Consider the following 16,674-nt stretch of genomic DNA (forward strand, 5'->3'; position numbering starts at 1 on the left):
GCTCACTAGGCCCACGAAGACGAATTCAGAAGTCTTTTCCTTGTTGGCTCTCCTGAACACTATTCGAAATAGGGTTTATACAATGAGAGAACTTTCGCCGCTGTCGGAATCAAATTCCAATTTTAAGTCTGGTACATGCTTGCACTGTAGTACCAGACGAATATGTCTATTTGACCTTACGTATGCGTATGCACGTTGCAATACAAGTTTATTAAAACTGTTTAAGTTCTAACTTTCCCAGTTATAATTGCTCATCACAGCGTTTTACTAGAAACTCCCTCAATCTTTAGGAGCTGCACATAAATATACCACTATTTAGCGGAACGTGCATTTGCACACCGTAACTTCAACAAACAAAAAAACATGAAAAACAAAACCTCACCCAATTTTAAATTTATTCCGTAAATCGGTGTGCCAGTATGTCGCTTGAACAACACTCAGAAAACTGAGAACTGTTTATTGTCTGTTTAATGTACGTAGCATTTCTAGATTTTATGAAACGTCAAATTATTATTATATACACACATGTACATATATATCCCGCATCCTCTATCCTGTCGTGCCTTAATCTATTTGCCGCGAGCGTAATTATATGCCAGTCCCCTTGCTACCAAGTAGCGCTAAATGGATATGCCTCGCCCGAGTGGGGTGTATTTGGCCAGTTGCCAGTCATCCGAAAAAGGTCCGTTCCGCACGGCTGTCCTCGCACGTTTTTGGCTTTGGGAAAGGTGAGGGTTTTGAGAGGCAGAAGAATCCGAGAGTCTGAAGAACGTCGTTGTATCAGCAGTAGGGAGAGTAACAGTAAGTGCAGACAGTAGTTAATACTTGTCGCCAGACCTCCTATACATTAAGTCTCCCCGAGGCTGCGTCCGCTACAGACATCCCTCTTGCTGTGCACGAATGCAGTCAACAGAGTACATGTAGTATGCCACCCTTAAGCAGCAGTACCAGCAATGGTAGTGTGTCTTGCCAGGATAGAATTCGTTGAGACGAAGTGCCGGCTCATATTGTTCGCAATTGTTCATTGGCGTAGCAGACTCTTCGCCGTGTTCGGATAGTGGCATAATGGTTACACACTGGGAAGCTGCGACAGTCTTAGCAGCGACTAGAGTTGAGTATCGGTGCCAATACGCTGTTCGTGTGTATGTATAGTTAACCTATATGAGCTTTGGTTTGGACTCCATCCGTGAGTACTGTGTGCGTATTTTATACGAAGGTCATTTATTTCAACAACTTGTTTTCGAAGACTTCTTAGCGCTGAAGCTGTGTGTGAAGCTGAAGTGAGCTTATCCAACTTCTTCCTTGAACCCACTCTCCGTGTGCGGGTATAGTCCTCAGTTTGATTGTAACAACAGCACTTTGTATCCCACTCTTAACTCAATTGAGCCTCGTCAGAGTTTGACGTTAGGGAGGATCATTTGCCCGTACAACAACCACTGCAATCGCAATCGATATTGCGAGGTCGGCTTTCGCCTATTCCCGTTTCACTGACTTTGGCTAGCTACCTTTGGCAGACTCGAAACATTCTGAACAGAGAATGATGTCTTCCATTCATATCCGCTATCCGAAGAAGAACGCTAAGGCATCCGCCTATGTTGAGATCTATCCCTTGTCAGTCCAGTCTTCTTTAGCGATTTGCCGCTGCGGGGCAAACGGATGACTGAGCTGTAAGCTTGAGCTGCATCGAACAAGTAGTTGGTTAGGTTATGTCCAAAAGAACGACCTGGAGAGCTGGAAGCAGCAGCAGCAGCTCGAGATTCAGTAAAATGAATGTAGTAGTAGAAAAAACCGCTAGTGAACGGCTTTTACACAATATTCTTAATTAAACGTCTTGTGGAAGCTTTCTCCTTCTTCTGCTGCCACTCGTCTTCGTTCTCAGCTATCAAACGTTCATCGCTTTACATGCGCATCGCCAGTACCACCGTTGCCCCTTGCGCCTATCCTCCAGCGCATCTTACCCTCAGCTTTCCCTTGATCATTCTTTGTCGCATGAAACCGAGGGGAACGGCGATGCACCACGTATCATCTTTTTTCATCATCCTTCGTAGGCTTCGCCATTGTCGTTGCCGTCATCTTTCCCTTCTAGCCGTGATCCTGCTGCTGCTGCTGTTGTCACAGCTGCGACATACTGCAGACGTTCAGTTCTTGAAAATCGACGGAGTAGCGACCGGACGGAACCGCTGCCGCTAAATCCATCGTTCCTACCGGGGTCGAATACGAACGCAAAGCAAACCACAACAGAAAACAAATGCAGGACATCGTTTTGTCTTCTGATCAAGATGTGGAATGTCGTAATTAGATTGACCTATAATGGCACCACACACTGCGGCGTTTTGTGCTTGAAACAAAGATCAAATGACTTCATATGAAATAGAACAGGAACGCTTTGATGAACTAGATGGTACATTCGTCTAAATATTCGGTTCTAGTTGGCTACAACAAATTTCAAATCGATCCTCACCTGTCTCTTAACCGTATGCGTAACCTAAATTACGTCGTGGACTTGACTAAAATTTAAGTTAGATAAAGTCAAATGGCAAAGTAAAATTAACGAAATTTGTTAACGGAACTAATGGAAAACCAAAAGCGGTAGGCCATGAGAACGGAAATTTAGTCGAAAGCATCAATTTTTTTTTATTCTTTGCAATCGATCGTTGATTTAAATGTTTCTAGCTTTACTCACCCCACAATGGTAGTCCTTTCCTTATTATCCATTTCAATATAACTGTAGGAACTCGCTACCTACTTAGTTAAAGTGCTCCTGAGCCATCTGTTAGCAACATTATCCTACAAAAACGAATGTGCTACATTTTAATTACATTTACTTTTAAAAGCTTTAAATCAACTAAATACGCAGCCGATGTCAGCCTCTGCACAGTTTTTGAAACCCTAATTTTTTTTTGTCAATGTTTGTCAATGTTTAGCTTGCTGATGACTTCAAGATCTAAATGGGGCAATCCCCACTATCGCAAACAAAAATGAGCATTGCTAACCACGCCCCGGACGGCACAGACACATAACTCTAGAATTTAATAGGCAACTTCTACGAAAAGAAAACATTTCAATGATGTGTTTACATTGATAGTAAACAATGTCAAGTTGATCGAGAGAGATCCAGTTTTTAGCCTTCAATCTATTCGATAAATTACATTTGTATCCATCCCCTTTGTCTCCTGTAGGCCTCACATCACAGTGGATATAAACTGGAGGAAAGTCTTGTTCTCTTTGTTTTTGTGCTCCTCTCGGCTTCCGTATCATCACGCAGCACTAACAATATTCCTTTCGGCCCCACTGTCGCTGCTCTTGTTGCTGCTGTATGTAGATGCTGGTTTTGTTCCGTGGCACGAGTCAGTGTTGCTCGAGCCTTTCTGTAGCCCCATCTCACACACCCTCGAGGAGTGAATATACAGAAATACGAAATAGTCCGCCCTAAATAAAACAGTAGCAGGACAGGCGATAGCAGCATGGTGCATAGCGAGAAATGTATGATGAGCTCGCTTCGAAGGCGCTTGGTCACTCATTCGTTGTAGCCGTGATCATGATGGTAGTAGACGTCGTGTTGAGCTTCACAGAAGCGAGCGGTCGCCAATAGCTAGGTGTTAGTACCTTGTTGTAGTAGAAATAGCAGTGACGTAGCATGAACTCAATGCCTAGATGTTATAGTTGTGGATTTAGAGTTGCAGAACATCAAGGAGGAAAAAGCGCAAGCGATCAGGCAACCACACCAATGCCTACCACTGCTGCATGCTGAGTGGTCGGTCACAAACGGGAAAAGGGGCGCCAGTCGTCGCCTCTAAGGTTAGAAGCAACTGGATTATTTATGGCAGCTCCAATTGACCGCGTAGTGGAGGACTAGTGCGGTGGCAGCAGAAAGAGCTGCGCCAATGCAACTCGATAAGAAGCAGAAACGAACTGACGGGTCCTGACTCATCGGTCCTTGACCGGCAAAAGGCACCTGCAGTGAGGGCCGGGCCGCCACCCCCTCAACAAGGCAGGAAGAATGCTATGGCTGTGCTGCTAAGGAGATGCAGCTGAGGTCAACCAATACTGCCGACCGAGATGCTCATGATATACGACGCGCAATACGATCCCTGTTCGGTATGGACCCTTAGATTTCCGCACTACACTCAATAATGGTCTATACTATCATAAAGTAGTATCGTACGATGCATCCAATAGTCTTTGATGTACTGCAGTTATCTGAAAATAATAGTTTTGAAATAATTAGGGTAAGAAAGACGAACTCAAAATGAACATTTGTAAATGGTTGTAAGCGTACGTTGAATCGGCATTTTCGCTGCTCGAAGCTATACGGAGAAAGAAGAGAGATCTCATTTTCTCTTAAACATAGCTTACTGCTCTCCAAGTAGAAGCTTTTTATGTTAAAACAAAAACAGAAAAGCTAGCAGCCAACTAATGAAACCAGAAGCGTTGATGCAGCGAAACCGTTGCCAAACGAAGCTTGCCACTGGGGGCTCACAGGAAGTGCAGTAGCAAGATGACCGACTAAAGTGCTCATAGACAGTTAAATTATGTCCATGGATAATTTAACCATATTATGATTCCGGCGCCCTATGATCACTGAAATAACAGCATATATATATATATATATATATATATATGTATTACAATGAAGCAAATTATGCCGAAAACGTGGAAAGGTTGAAATTTTTAAGCTTAGTGTATTATTTGGCCGTCTCGCGTCGAAAATGCGCAGGCGTCTGCTAAACCTAGTGTCGTTAAAGGTACGTCATTACCTAAGGAGTCTCCTCGAAGACGAAAAAATCAGCAACGATCCAGTGCACGACTAATCATTGTATAGCAGCATTAGCAAAAAAGCGGGTAGAGATTTCGCTGGTGAATCAGCTATTCACACAAAGAGTATGGGAAAAAGCGTTGTTCCACATCGATGTATCCTTGCTGGCTAATCCTGTTGACATGATTGTCTGTGACTTTACCCTAGCCATCAAATCCTCCACAGTTCACCCGATTACAAAAACCATTAACTTAGGGATGTCTGCTGCCAGATGATCTGTACCACTTAAATTGGTAACCTGGCATCCTATCTTGGAGCCGCCTCCTCCTCCCCCATATCAGTACCCCTGTTCTTCGTGCATCGGATATTGGATGTTGTGCGTTTCGCAATAAAATGAAAGAAACAGATAAAGAGAAAGTGGTCCCCACCGAAGAGAAGCCAATACCACTACTGTTATGGCAAACAAGTCGAATAATAGCCACGATATGGAGGGCAAGAGAGAGATAGGGAGGATACGCCCAATCAGTCTGTAGTAGGATTCACTGGCTACCCGAAGTCGAAAAAGAACCACACTACGAACCACTCAAAGTAGTACCAACCGATTCTCTCTCTGCTTTTAAATACTCGTTAGAACAAAGTTCTGGAATGCTTAGATAAACACTGTAAAACAGTTAATGGTGGCTGAATATTTTTGGGAATTGAAGAAGGATACACAGTACCCAAAAGAGTAACCATCGACGCCATAAAGCTGACGTGTCTCCTCTTCCTATAGTTGACCGCCTTTGGCCAACCAGGCCATAGGTCTTAAACCGATTTATATTATCAACCCATACAGCTTCTTGTAAGTGAATATATATATATATATTTATATATACGACTAGTGGATAGAACAGCGTAGCTGTCGTTCGTATTTACACGCACGTGTACGTGCGGATTCTTACGATACAATATGCAATAATAATAGCGACAATAATATCATCTGTTAACTTTACCTTTAAACTTAACGTGTTTGTATCGGTTTGTTTGCATCCCGAAGGATTGTATTGTATAATCGAGGTACGTTCCTAGACTGTCACAGCATTATCTAATAATCAAGTACAGGTGATATTATATTGGTGGATTCGACTGGTCGTCCGTTAACGTCCATCCCACAGCCGAAGACTCCTATGAAAAATAACCGCTAAACGCCACTAGATCTGTTTTGGTAGCTACAGATATATATATATATATATATATGGCCGTCAAATGTATACCTTGTACGCTGCTCGTGGTACTCAGTGAAAATATCTATATAAACAAAATGTTTACTGATAATAAGGAAACTGTAATAAACTGAATTTCATTGTAATTGCCGCTATATATGTGTTCGTACAACTATATAGGGAACAAAATATATCGTTTTGGATAATAACTGACGATCATGATGTTCAGCATTTTCTTCAAAAAAAGCTTGAAAAGAAGCTGTCTTCTATCTTCTAGTAAAATCGTAACCAATATGTGTGCTGCGTTGTATAACGTGAAAGTACCTTAGGATGCTTTCTACGTGGCCTAGAGTAGTTTTTTTTATCGTTTGAATAGAAGGCGGTCTCCAAAGCTTCGGTGCGTGTCCCTGAATTGTGAACACGTATGCTTCCCTCAGTAAGAGAAGATATCTTCCTAAGGTCTTCATTCCGTTTTGAAATTATGTAGTTAGTGTATTCACGTAAACAAGGTGTTCTGTGGTCAAGCACTGACAGATGCCTGAAGCCAGAAAGGGTACAAGCTACAGATGATCGCTTGCATCTTAGTGTGTTATCCAGCTTTTATGCAGAGCGTCCATAGCAGTATAAAACAGTTCATATATGCTTGTTTTATTCCAACATCGGATAAAAAGTTCTTCCGGCGTCTACGCCGTTAAAATGAAGCACTCAATTTATGGTTGCTCACAAATCAGCTGACAGCAAATCTCCTCGAATCTACAAAACCCGAGAAAACAACTTCGTCCCTGGCAAATTTTTCTAGGAATATTTTCAACCATCGATAATAGACAATTTGTCACAACGGTAATTTAGTGCATGGCTTAGGTCTAGTGAATAGCTTTATTATACGATGAGCTGCCTCACTACGAGTATCATCCTCGTACAGGCAAATGGATCCAGATCGAAATTTTCGGGGGCCCCAAACCTCTTCCAAAGCTTACATTTGCACTTTGTCGTTTCTTGCCATTCGCTGAATCGTACCTAACGTAATTAAACGTATCTCTCGTGAAGAGTGTTTAAAATATGAGACGGCACCGCTCGCTCACCATTGGCCTTAATGGTATTATGTATATATATTCTACAGTATGTAATAACTGCAAATATTACAAGTACATGTATAGGAAAATGAAACGGAGCTATGCTAACAAAGTTGCTCCAGGGCAAATAAGTAAGTAGATGATCAAATATAGCCGACCATTTCATTGTACCAGCTTAGCACAGATAGCACGAGAAACAGCTGTGCAAAGGCCAGCAAGCGGAGATATGAAATCTTTCAACTATTAGTAAATAATATTTATTGCTTTATTGACACATGTTGTGAATAGATGCTCATCAGCAGACTCAAACCAGTGTCTCCGTATCCTTAGTGTGCATCTGCAAGATCTAGACTGTTATCCGTAAAATCGGTTATAAAATCCTACGGCGAATCACGAATGGAAACATATGTACTTTTGCTTACGGTCATCAAAGGGGCACCTGTGATCCTTTATTTGTCACAGTCGTAAACTGCGGATAATAAAATGCTCGCAATGATAAATCTCCATCTAAATCAGGAGCGATTAGCTGTCTCTCCGTAATTATATGATCGCAGTAGGCTATTGTCAGGTTTGTCTGCGGTTGTTAACGTGGCGCTTAGTTACACTGCTGCATCCTCGCTTCACACTCCCGTCACATCGGTCTTCGCGCTACGACGGATGCGAGAACAGAGTTGATGCTCAGGAAAAATAAAACCTGTCTGCTGTCCCGCGCACCAAACAGAAATGCCCCATTACACTGTAGCCTCTGCTGCTAGGTTTCCTCCTTCAGAAGGGCATAATGGGGGCGGAGGGCGGGGGGGGGGGATGGAAAAGGGAGAGGATGTTATATGATTCGCTTGCAGTGGCTGGGATAGTTTATATGAAGCCGGATGTGCCATCACCGTTACAAGCTTCTGCGTGACGCACTGGTAGCAAAGCTGCCGCCATGTTGAAGATGAGCCGCTTTCGCCGACTATTCGGAGGACATTTGGATTAACCTGGAGAAGCTCACGGAAGGGCGTGACAACAGAACCGCCTGCTTCCAATTGTACTCCGAGTCTCAGGGAAACTACGCTTGCGCAGCCAAGTTTGCGCGCGTTTAATTTTCTCTGTGCCTTTCGTCCGCCCGAAGTTTTTCGCAGGGCTATCCCGCCACCACCTACGCTGCCACTCGAGGACTCGACTGCAGGACTCGAGTAAGTTATATCCTTAAGCAGCAATGCTTGCAGCACTCCTCGTTTGTATTGGCGCACGAAACGCGGAAGCAATGCTCTTCAGTACGGTTCAGTAGCTCTCGAACTCGCGGCGAATCAATAGGGACTGAGGATTTAAACCAGTTATACAAGGCTAAGCTACTGTCGGCCGCTAGTGCTACTTGCTAACAGTACGAGTGCAGCTAGAGTTGGCCTAATGTACGTATAGCTAAACGTTCCTGCATAAAACGCGTAGGCTAGCAACCTGATGAAGGCACAAAAGCGCCGCCAAGCGGCAGCTGTTGAGCTAAGGAATAATACTCTGATACGTATACGAAGCCGTTACTAGGAGCAGGGGCACAGAGTGATCAGCGGACACATGAGCTATCTAGAATAAATCAGAAGTCATTGTCCGTAATTAAAGGAGTATCCGAACTTCCTGTCCCCTCTAGCGCGTCCCGAGACTATGATACAATAATATATCTCTGAGAATATTTCTCATTATTCAGCGGAATTTTATGCGCTCTGAGATATCCTATTAAGGTAGGTATACTGTCCACGTTTATACCCAGACAGCTTCTAGCAGCTTCCCGGGATTATCAACGAGAAATGCAATACGTTAAGAATGTCACACAGTACATGGAAACGAAGGAGAAAATTTAATTTTCCCGACGATATTAATAATGCAACACGAAGCAATAAAATTGAGGCGATCTTTGCAAAGGTGTAGAATCCTCTAAGTGATAGCCTTCAAAGCATATATCTCTTCTGACTCGGTTCATTTTCACATGTGAGCACCATGGACTAAACACGTTTTCAACTTACTAACAGATTTGTGGCATGGAAGAATAATCACATCCATTGCAAGCTTTACTTAGCAAAAAACATTTGATTTTTTCGACAAAACCTTGTCAGTGATTTATTTTCCAGGCCAGATAAAATTGGCCCGGCACAGTCATTACTGCGAAGTCATTATACCTACCATGTCTCTTTGGACGTAATCCCAATGAATCTAGTTCGCGGTTGCAAATTCTATTTTTATTTACGCAGGATGAACCTTCAACGTACTTGTATATTAAACACACACCTTCGAGCTGTGACCTAACTGAATCTGATTTAATGTCCGTGCTTCATGGAGTCTAAAGAGGGATTGCAGAGAGAGGATCGAGAGAAGGATTGAATAGCTTGTCCGTAAGACCCCCTAGTATTTATTAGTGACCTTTTCAAGCTGTTTCCAACGAGTGAACATTACTCATTATAGAATGAAGTAGCTAGACCCGATATGGCGATACACAATCATATCCTGTTTCTATATTGGCATCATACAGATCACGTATTAAGCAAAGATGTATAGACACGCATGTATAGTCGACTTCTCGTGCTTATTTGGATTAGATCTATTTCAGTGCTCAAGTAAGTCAAGAGAAGCGGCAAATTTGAAGACAGACCTATGAATAGACAATGCGTTTATCTGCTCATTCATCGAGATGCCCAGTTTTTTTGCAATTTAAAAATTGTACCAAAGGCCAAATCCATTTTTCGATAACATCGAGAAAGCCGAGTTTCCTATATGAACAATTTGCTACTAAATTACAATCCTTATACTAGAACTATTAGTGGAAACAAGCTTGTGGTAAATTTGTAGCATTTGCTCTTTGTAGCTTTTACGGCAGCAGTATATGTCAAAATCGTCCTTAGTTCTTGCTTGTGTTTGCTCCCGTTTGGCCAATGTGTTCAAGACATTCTGTCAGATCATCAGGAACTTTAAAAACAAGCAAAAAAGAAAGAATTAAGTTAGCTTTTTTGTTTCATACATATATATATATAAGTTAGCTATATATAAATCATATATACGGGTTTACATTAGAGGAAATTGACACTTACGTATTCGGCGCAGATATGCCAATTTACCTGATAGAGAATCATTCCAAGTTAAAAATTTCGTACTCAAAGAGCCATGCTTGATTTATCGCGATTAAATTTTCTGAGGCAATTGGGTAGTATGGACACGTCATTACGCGTGGTGAGTTGCTCCTAGCTATTGCTGTTTCTTTGTATTAAGATATCTGTCGTGAAGATATCAGTTTGGGTCTTCAATTGCCACCGAAGGTGGCCTTTATTTGGCGGGTCATCTGATCGTGTTTCGAGTATGCGTTAAATATTAAAATTACCTGTTACGATATTCATAGCTATCGGGCAAATACATTTCGGATACCGTTACTGATGGAATATAAAACACGTGTGAAGTACGTAGAAATTCTGGAGCTCGAATTGTCGACCTCATTTGTTATTAGCTGTATTATGCAATGAAGCAATTTTCAGGTTGCTGAGCCTGGACACTGGGGAATTCAATTTTAATCCAGAGGCCTTTACGCTAAGCAGCTCAAATCAACGTCGTGCGTTTAGAGAGTGTCGCAGCCCTTTAAGGAGTTGTAAAAGTTTGATGTTTCAAAAGTTACCTTCCGTCTACTAGATTACGTTTACGAAGTGATATGCCGTATACTTTAAATCGTTACTCTCAATGCACTTATAGAGGGAAACGTATAGTAATGTCTGTATGAGGAAGTCTGCGTAAACAGTTACTTTCTGTAAGATCAAATAAATGTTGAAAATACTGGTCAGTGTCGAGAACAGAACCAAATTACATAGCACCATTACCCCATATACATTGCTTACTGAGGGAATGCTAACTTTTAATTTATCTTTAAACAATCGTAAAAATTTTAACTAGACTTGACTAGCCTCGAGCACAAAGCAACGTGTGCTTACCTTTGGCCTGCTATTTTTTTATTTAGCTCAATCCGATTCCCTTCAAGCCTCTTGTACTATATACGCTTCGGAAAAATACATCACCTATAAAGTAATACTTTTTGATCAATCTAATTATGGGCCTATCTGCTCAGAATGAAACAGAAATACCAATTTTAAATGAGATTCAAAAAGTTTTCGTTTAGGCCGTTACTCACATAATAGTTTTCCTCATATATCCATCTAACTTTGAATATTTGCATGTAATAGAAAAAATCAAAACACCATCTACGCATGATCTCTAACTGTTTGAGTTTGGGTGTGTTATTGTGACCATTATGGGTACGCATTCATTAAAATGAATAATGAATGTCTGCATTTGGCCATGTCGCTTGGGATTAGACGATGACTCTGTCCGCAGAAAAGCGTCTGCTATTTTTTATTAAGTGGTCGAACCGGTACAACTTTCGAAATAGTCGCCGTCCAATTTCAGTGTAGAAACCAAACTTAACCCTTGGGTTCTTCCATGATCTTGGTAGGATTAATATTCCAAGTTAGTATTAAATAAGGCATCACATAATATAGTTTAGCGTAATCTCGCGGTTCTTGACGAGGTAATTCCCAATTACTTTGAATAACTTAGAAAGAATTGAGTACGCGTTTCCGCCGCTAACAACTTCCAGATAAAAACTAGATGGATTCTAAGTGTTCAAAGAGATATGTATTTGTAGATATTGTAAAAAGAGATATAAAAATCTTCTCGTATAAGCGTTTTTTGTAGGGTCCGACACCTCTTAACAGCGGTGCTCTCGCTAAGGTCAGCCTCCGTCCCCGACTTTACTAAGGCCACTATGGAACCGTCTCCGACACATTTTAGTTAGGACTATAAGGCCATTCAAATGTAACAAACCGTGATCTGGTTTTAAGAACCTAAATGACTTGAGTAGATCTCTGAGCTTCAGCTGGGTAGAACGTGGTGGTCACTTATTCGCAAGTCGAATGCCCTAAGTGTTTCTCCATAGTGGCAGTCAGATCTTTTTTTAGTTCTCCCTCTTTTCAAGGCCGAAGACAAATCGGCTGAAATCGCTGCCCGTTCTGGCTAACGGTATAATTGTCATACGGATCGAACGCTACCCAGGTGGGTTACAATGGGCGTTGCTACAGTATGGTACACAACACCAGATATTTAGGTCTTCCAATGTGTCGTTTATCTATACTATACATATCAGTTTATTTTGACTTCCCGTATTAACAAAACATAATTTTTGTCTTTTTTTACTTACGTATCGCCCATAACACTCCTTAAGCCCAGCAATCTGGGTCTTGTATTCAGTATTGTAATCAGCAATAGCTTCCATAGTGTTTTCCTAATGAGTAATAATTCACCTGTGCTACTTAAGCTTTTACTGGTGGCTACCATAACTCGAAAGACCAGTGAAACGGGAATCAGGTCTCTTTTCGGCGCGTGCTACAACTAGTATCGCATCGTAGCTGTGCCTTAATGTATTATCATTAACTTACTTAGACCAGCTCATTCAATCTATGCAGTCTGTTCTAGCATCAAGAGATCGACCCAGCAACCCAGACGTGTCCCATACCACCTATGGGTTTCGAACGACTCCGCTATTGTTGCTCTATTCTCGGTACGTACCCTTCCCCGCGCACGCTCGACTTTTTCCCCGTCATCTCCAAAAGTGGCGAGGGTAAATAGACTCGACTCCCACTGCCACTGGATGGGAGAGGGGAGACTTTCTTGTCACGAGGATGATCAGTCCCATTTGGAGCGCGCGCGATTCGCACTCAGCAGCGGCAATAAGCTACAAAGGCAGGCAAATATTAAGCATCAGGAACTACCGTGTGCTTAGATGTGTTTAAAAGTGTGTGTATGACGTCCCAAAAAATTTAACAACAAAAGCGACAATAACATAAACAACAATAAAGCGTCATAGTAGTCCCTTCTTGCCGACTCACTGACCTCGTTTACGCGGGGCAGTTGCCAATAATAGGAAATAATAGGATAGCAGTATTGTAATACAACGTTCGAATGTAGCATCTGCCTCCATGATCACTTAATGTTGCTAGCACCAAAAAATTCTGTCGCTTAGTATCTCAAGTACGAAAATAGCGCATTGTGTGTTGTAGTTGGCATCCACGACATATCTTCGCCATGCCACCAATGTAGTTTACAGTGATCGACTCTTTACTACACCATTGCGGAATATGGATGCTCAATACACTACGCTCGCGGTGGACAAGATCCGGTAGCATTGCCATGTAACTTCTAGTTAGTGTTTCAAAATTGCGCGCGCATCATCGCAACTGCCACGGTCGCCCTCGGCTACAGTCAGTGGATTTCCTAAAGCCGTCTCTCCCACTTGGCGCGACGTTGTCAGCCTCTTTCTCCTCTCTCATTCACGGTTCCTCCCCTCGCTACTCTTTGCTGTTTTGGGATGTCACGGCGGCGTAACGTAACCGCCAACGTCTCAGTAGCTCAACACTAGTACGTCTTTGTATTATGTGGATCGCCGATGGACGAACGAACGTCGGAGCAGTAGGCTAAAGTTAAACCCAAAGCCGGATCAACAACCACAGCAACGGCAGACGAAGTAGTGGTAGAGGCTGAATAGCAAAGTTTTGGCGTTATCTTAAAAGTCGGTGTAAAGCATTAGCAAGTTCGGCGATCCATGTCCGCAGACTAGTAGTGACAGAGATTGGGGAATTTCCATCGTAGTTGCGGGACATGGCCGGTGATGGCGCCGCCATCAACATCTTCACGGCAGTGACAGTAATAATAATAATAATACATTACATTGTTGTTTTTTTTCTTCAAACAATTTCTTGTTTGACCGCAACAAAAGCGCTAACTACTAGTGCTATTGCTGCTGCTGCCGCCTGTTACGAAATGAAGCAACAAAAATATTAGAAGCGGCTGCTTGCAAACACTGAAGACAGAATTGCCTCATAAAGCCCTGACATAGCCCCGAGCGAAAGGATAACCGACGGGGCTCCGAAGACGACAATGCAACAGCTCTTCCCACCGCAGCATTAACGCTGTTGAAGAAGTTACTAACGATAGTCATAAAGCGACTCAGGTCTCCGATAAACCGCCCGTAAGAAAATCCATTTGGAAAAATCGACCGATGCTGTTTGTGTATTCGGTTGTCGTGATCGAGGATTTGATAGCGCCGATGGAATCACTCTCATAAAGCGTCGATGGGTGTAACCGCTCCGGATCTGTGTTTGTGTGTGTTTGTGTGTAATGAATCCTGTCGGATTTGATGGTCATAGTCGATGTTAACGTCGCTTTGGAAACAAGAAGAGTCGTTAGAGCAAAAGTCAAACCAATGTCTATACAGCCTTTACTACTACTACCACCACCACGGCACCTACAAATTCCCTAGATTGACAACGTTCGAATCTAAAAATTGTTCTCTTTATGTTTATTGTGCTTTCTCTACAGCGGTGCCTGATAACCGTTGTGCTCTATAGTATGTGTGCCTGTGTATGTCGGTTATCGTTGTGCTCAGTGTGATCCTATTGAAAAAAAAAAGTTGACGGAGTCCAATACTGACCTGATTTGACGCCGCTTGGTTTTCCAATGTTTAATTTTGCAATACATCTGGCAGATACAGAAGATCCGTCAATTTGCTTCTATGTACATCTTGGCCTGCTAACATAGTTGAATTGGATAGAGTGACCCAGTCATCGTTCAGGTGTCTGGGCGGCTTGCCGACAGTGAAATGAGTGTTGTTTTGGACTTCGATGTTATTGTTGCTTAGCGCCGTTTCCCTGGTGATCCAGTTCTAGTAAACGCGTGGAGACAGCCATAACATGTAAAGAAGCTGCAGGCGAGCGAAGAACAGATAGAGGCCAAGCTTAGAACAGAGCGGACATAGGAAATTTCGATTGGTTAAGGCGATTAGTGAACAGTTGGGATAGTCATCTTACACTTCGATTCTAATGGCGGCAACGGTAGAAAAGTATCCATCCAGCCAGCCAGCCAGCGTAGCATAATACGAGATGTCATCAGAAAACATCGTCATTATTCACGGAAGGTGAATCCCTACCCCAGCAGATTGCACCCAATCCCCGGTTGCCCAGGTGACCATTAGAGAACGCCTAATATTACCAAAATCGCCGATACCTTTATCAAAATCACTTCTCCCACCCCGATGACAACACGTTGGTATTTGTGAGAACATCTTATGTCCTGTCTGCTATTGTGTCTGTCAGTCCGGCTGTCTATCATACGGCCATCAGACGATCTGACACGGGTCATCTGCTTACTAGGGTAACCCAGTGTGATTCTCGTGATGTCTTCAGATGTCGATTTCTCCTTATATACCGCCGCCTCAGTTTTACTGCCACGTGTAGGACCACCTACCGACCTCTTCGGATATTCCCGCCATTTTTACATCAGCAACAACAACAATAATACCAGCAACATTACAGGTTATTACTACAACTACTAAGCCAAAAAAAGAACAGCAGAATTCTATAGCTACAACACTTAGGATTTTTTTGTAATTCCCGAATTATCACCGCCTTATTATTACCGGGGTCTGTCTATGAAGTAGACTAGAACACTATAAGCGTACCAAGCAATATCCACAAAAACAAAGAAGGAGAGATCATACAAGCAGAGTGTGATATAGCAACGAATTTCCGCCGGTAAAAAGAAAAAAAAAAACAGAAAAAAAACACCCGTAACAAAAATAATGGGCTGTGCATGTGATTGACTTTTCGTGTGAGTTTTTTTGGGATAGGTGGCCTGATCTTCGAAAAGCAACGAGTGTACCATACCCGCCAGGACCGTGCATGACACAAGTTATACGCGCTGTCGCTGTTACACGTCGTTGTGGACGCCCTTTGATGTGCGTCGATAGCGCGTTTTCGAAATTGAAGAAAAATTCTATCGTCTTACAGTTGCTTTGATAAATACGACGCTTATCTCCTTCCCGAAAAAAAGTCAATGTCATTGTGCTTTACGATTGCTCGATTTAATTAGTTGCGAAAATAAAAGCGTGTTATCACTTGGAAGCATAACGTAAGCTACTGACGAGCTAAAAATAGAATTATCTATAAAGACACACACAAACTCCCTTCAAAAGAAAAAGGTTGTGTGTGGACCTCACTTTCGATAACTGCCTAACTGTAAATATTGTGCGATAGACAAGTGTGCAATGCGTGATCCTTACCATCTAGGATTCTGTGAAAATTAACAGTAGAAGCAACTATACACCATAAAGAAGATCAAGTAAAGTCGAACCGGAAACACCCGACTACCTACGGCACATACGATCAACTGCAAAATCGCAATACTGGAGAACCTGGATCTGGTCTGCTTCGCTTTAAAAGGTAAGAGGTAAGGTAGACGTAATCGACTGGTGCTGCCTTTGGACTATCGATTTTCGACTCTCAGTTTGTGTGTCTGCCAATATGTGTTGGAACTCAAGGTTCGAGTTAAGAACAATATCAGTCCTAATTCTACTCAAATTAGTACCACTCACTACCCGCGGCAATATGCTTCCAACTCTAAACGTACTGAAATAACTATCAATAATACTACGAATACCTGCTGATCCCACTACAGCCGCTATGCAGCCTGTTGTACTACCCAAGAAGGCTTTTCTTCGAAATATCACCACATACACTTCAACGACTACGTTGTGCTCGAGTATTACTGTTACTGCATTCGACGCAATTCGTTACCGTGCATCACC

General features: G+C 42.4%; 1 protein-coding gene and 1 long non-coding RNA gene across 3 annotated transcripts in view; one reads left to right on the forward strand and one right to left on the reverse strand.

Annotated features, from left to right (window-relative positions):
* Positions 1–9,225: 9,225 nt before the first annotated feature.
* On the reverse strand, positions 9,226–15,414 carry LOC147755497 (uncharacterized). 2 transcript variants are annotated; one of them, XR_015329404.1, is made up of 4 exons: positions 14,524–15,414; positions 12,603–12,768; positions 10,088–10,114; positions 9,226–9,965 (listed from the first exon to the last, which is right to left on the reverse strand). It is a non-coding gene; the product is annotated as an uncharacterized LOC147755497 (long non-coding RNA). The 2 variants fall into 2 exon arrangements; XR_015329405.1 differs by lacking the exon at positions 10,088–10,114.
* A 752-nt stretch (positions 15,415–16,166) lies between these two features.
* Positions 16,167–16,674, forward strand: part of LOC111251359 (uncharacterized) — a 327,630-nt gene continuing 327,122 nt past the window's right edge. Inside the window, exon 1 of the mRNA XM_086991631.1 lies at positions 16,167–16,309. The gene's annotated coding sequence lies outside the window, so the exon portion shown is untranslated. The remainder of the gene's footprint in view (positions 16,310–16,674) is intronic.

This window comes from Varroa destructor, unplaced genomic scaffold, assembly GCF_002443255.2.
Source record: "Varroa destructor unplaced genomic scaffold, Vdes_3.0 BEIS01000005.1, whole genome shotgun sequence".
Lineage (NCBI taxonomy): Eukaryota > Metazoa > Arthropoda > Arachnida > Mesostigmata > Varroidae > Varroa > Varroa destructor.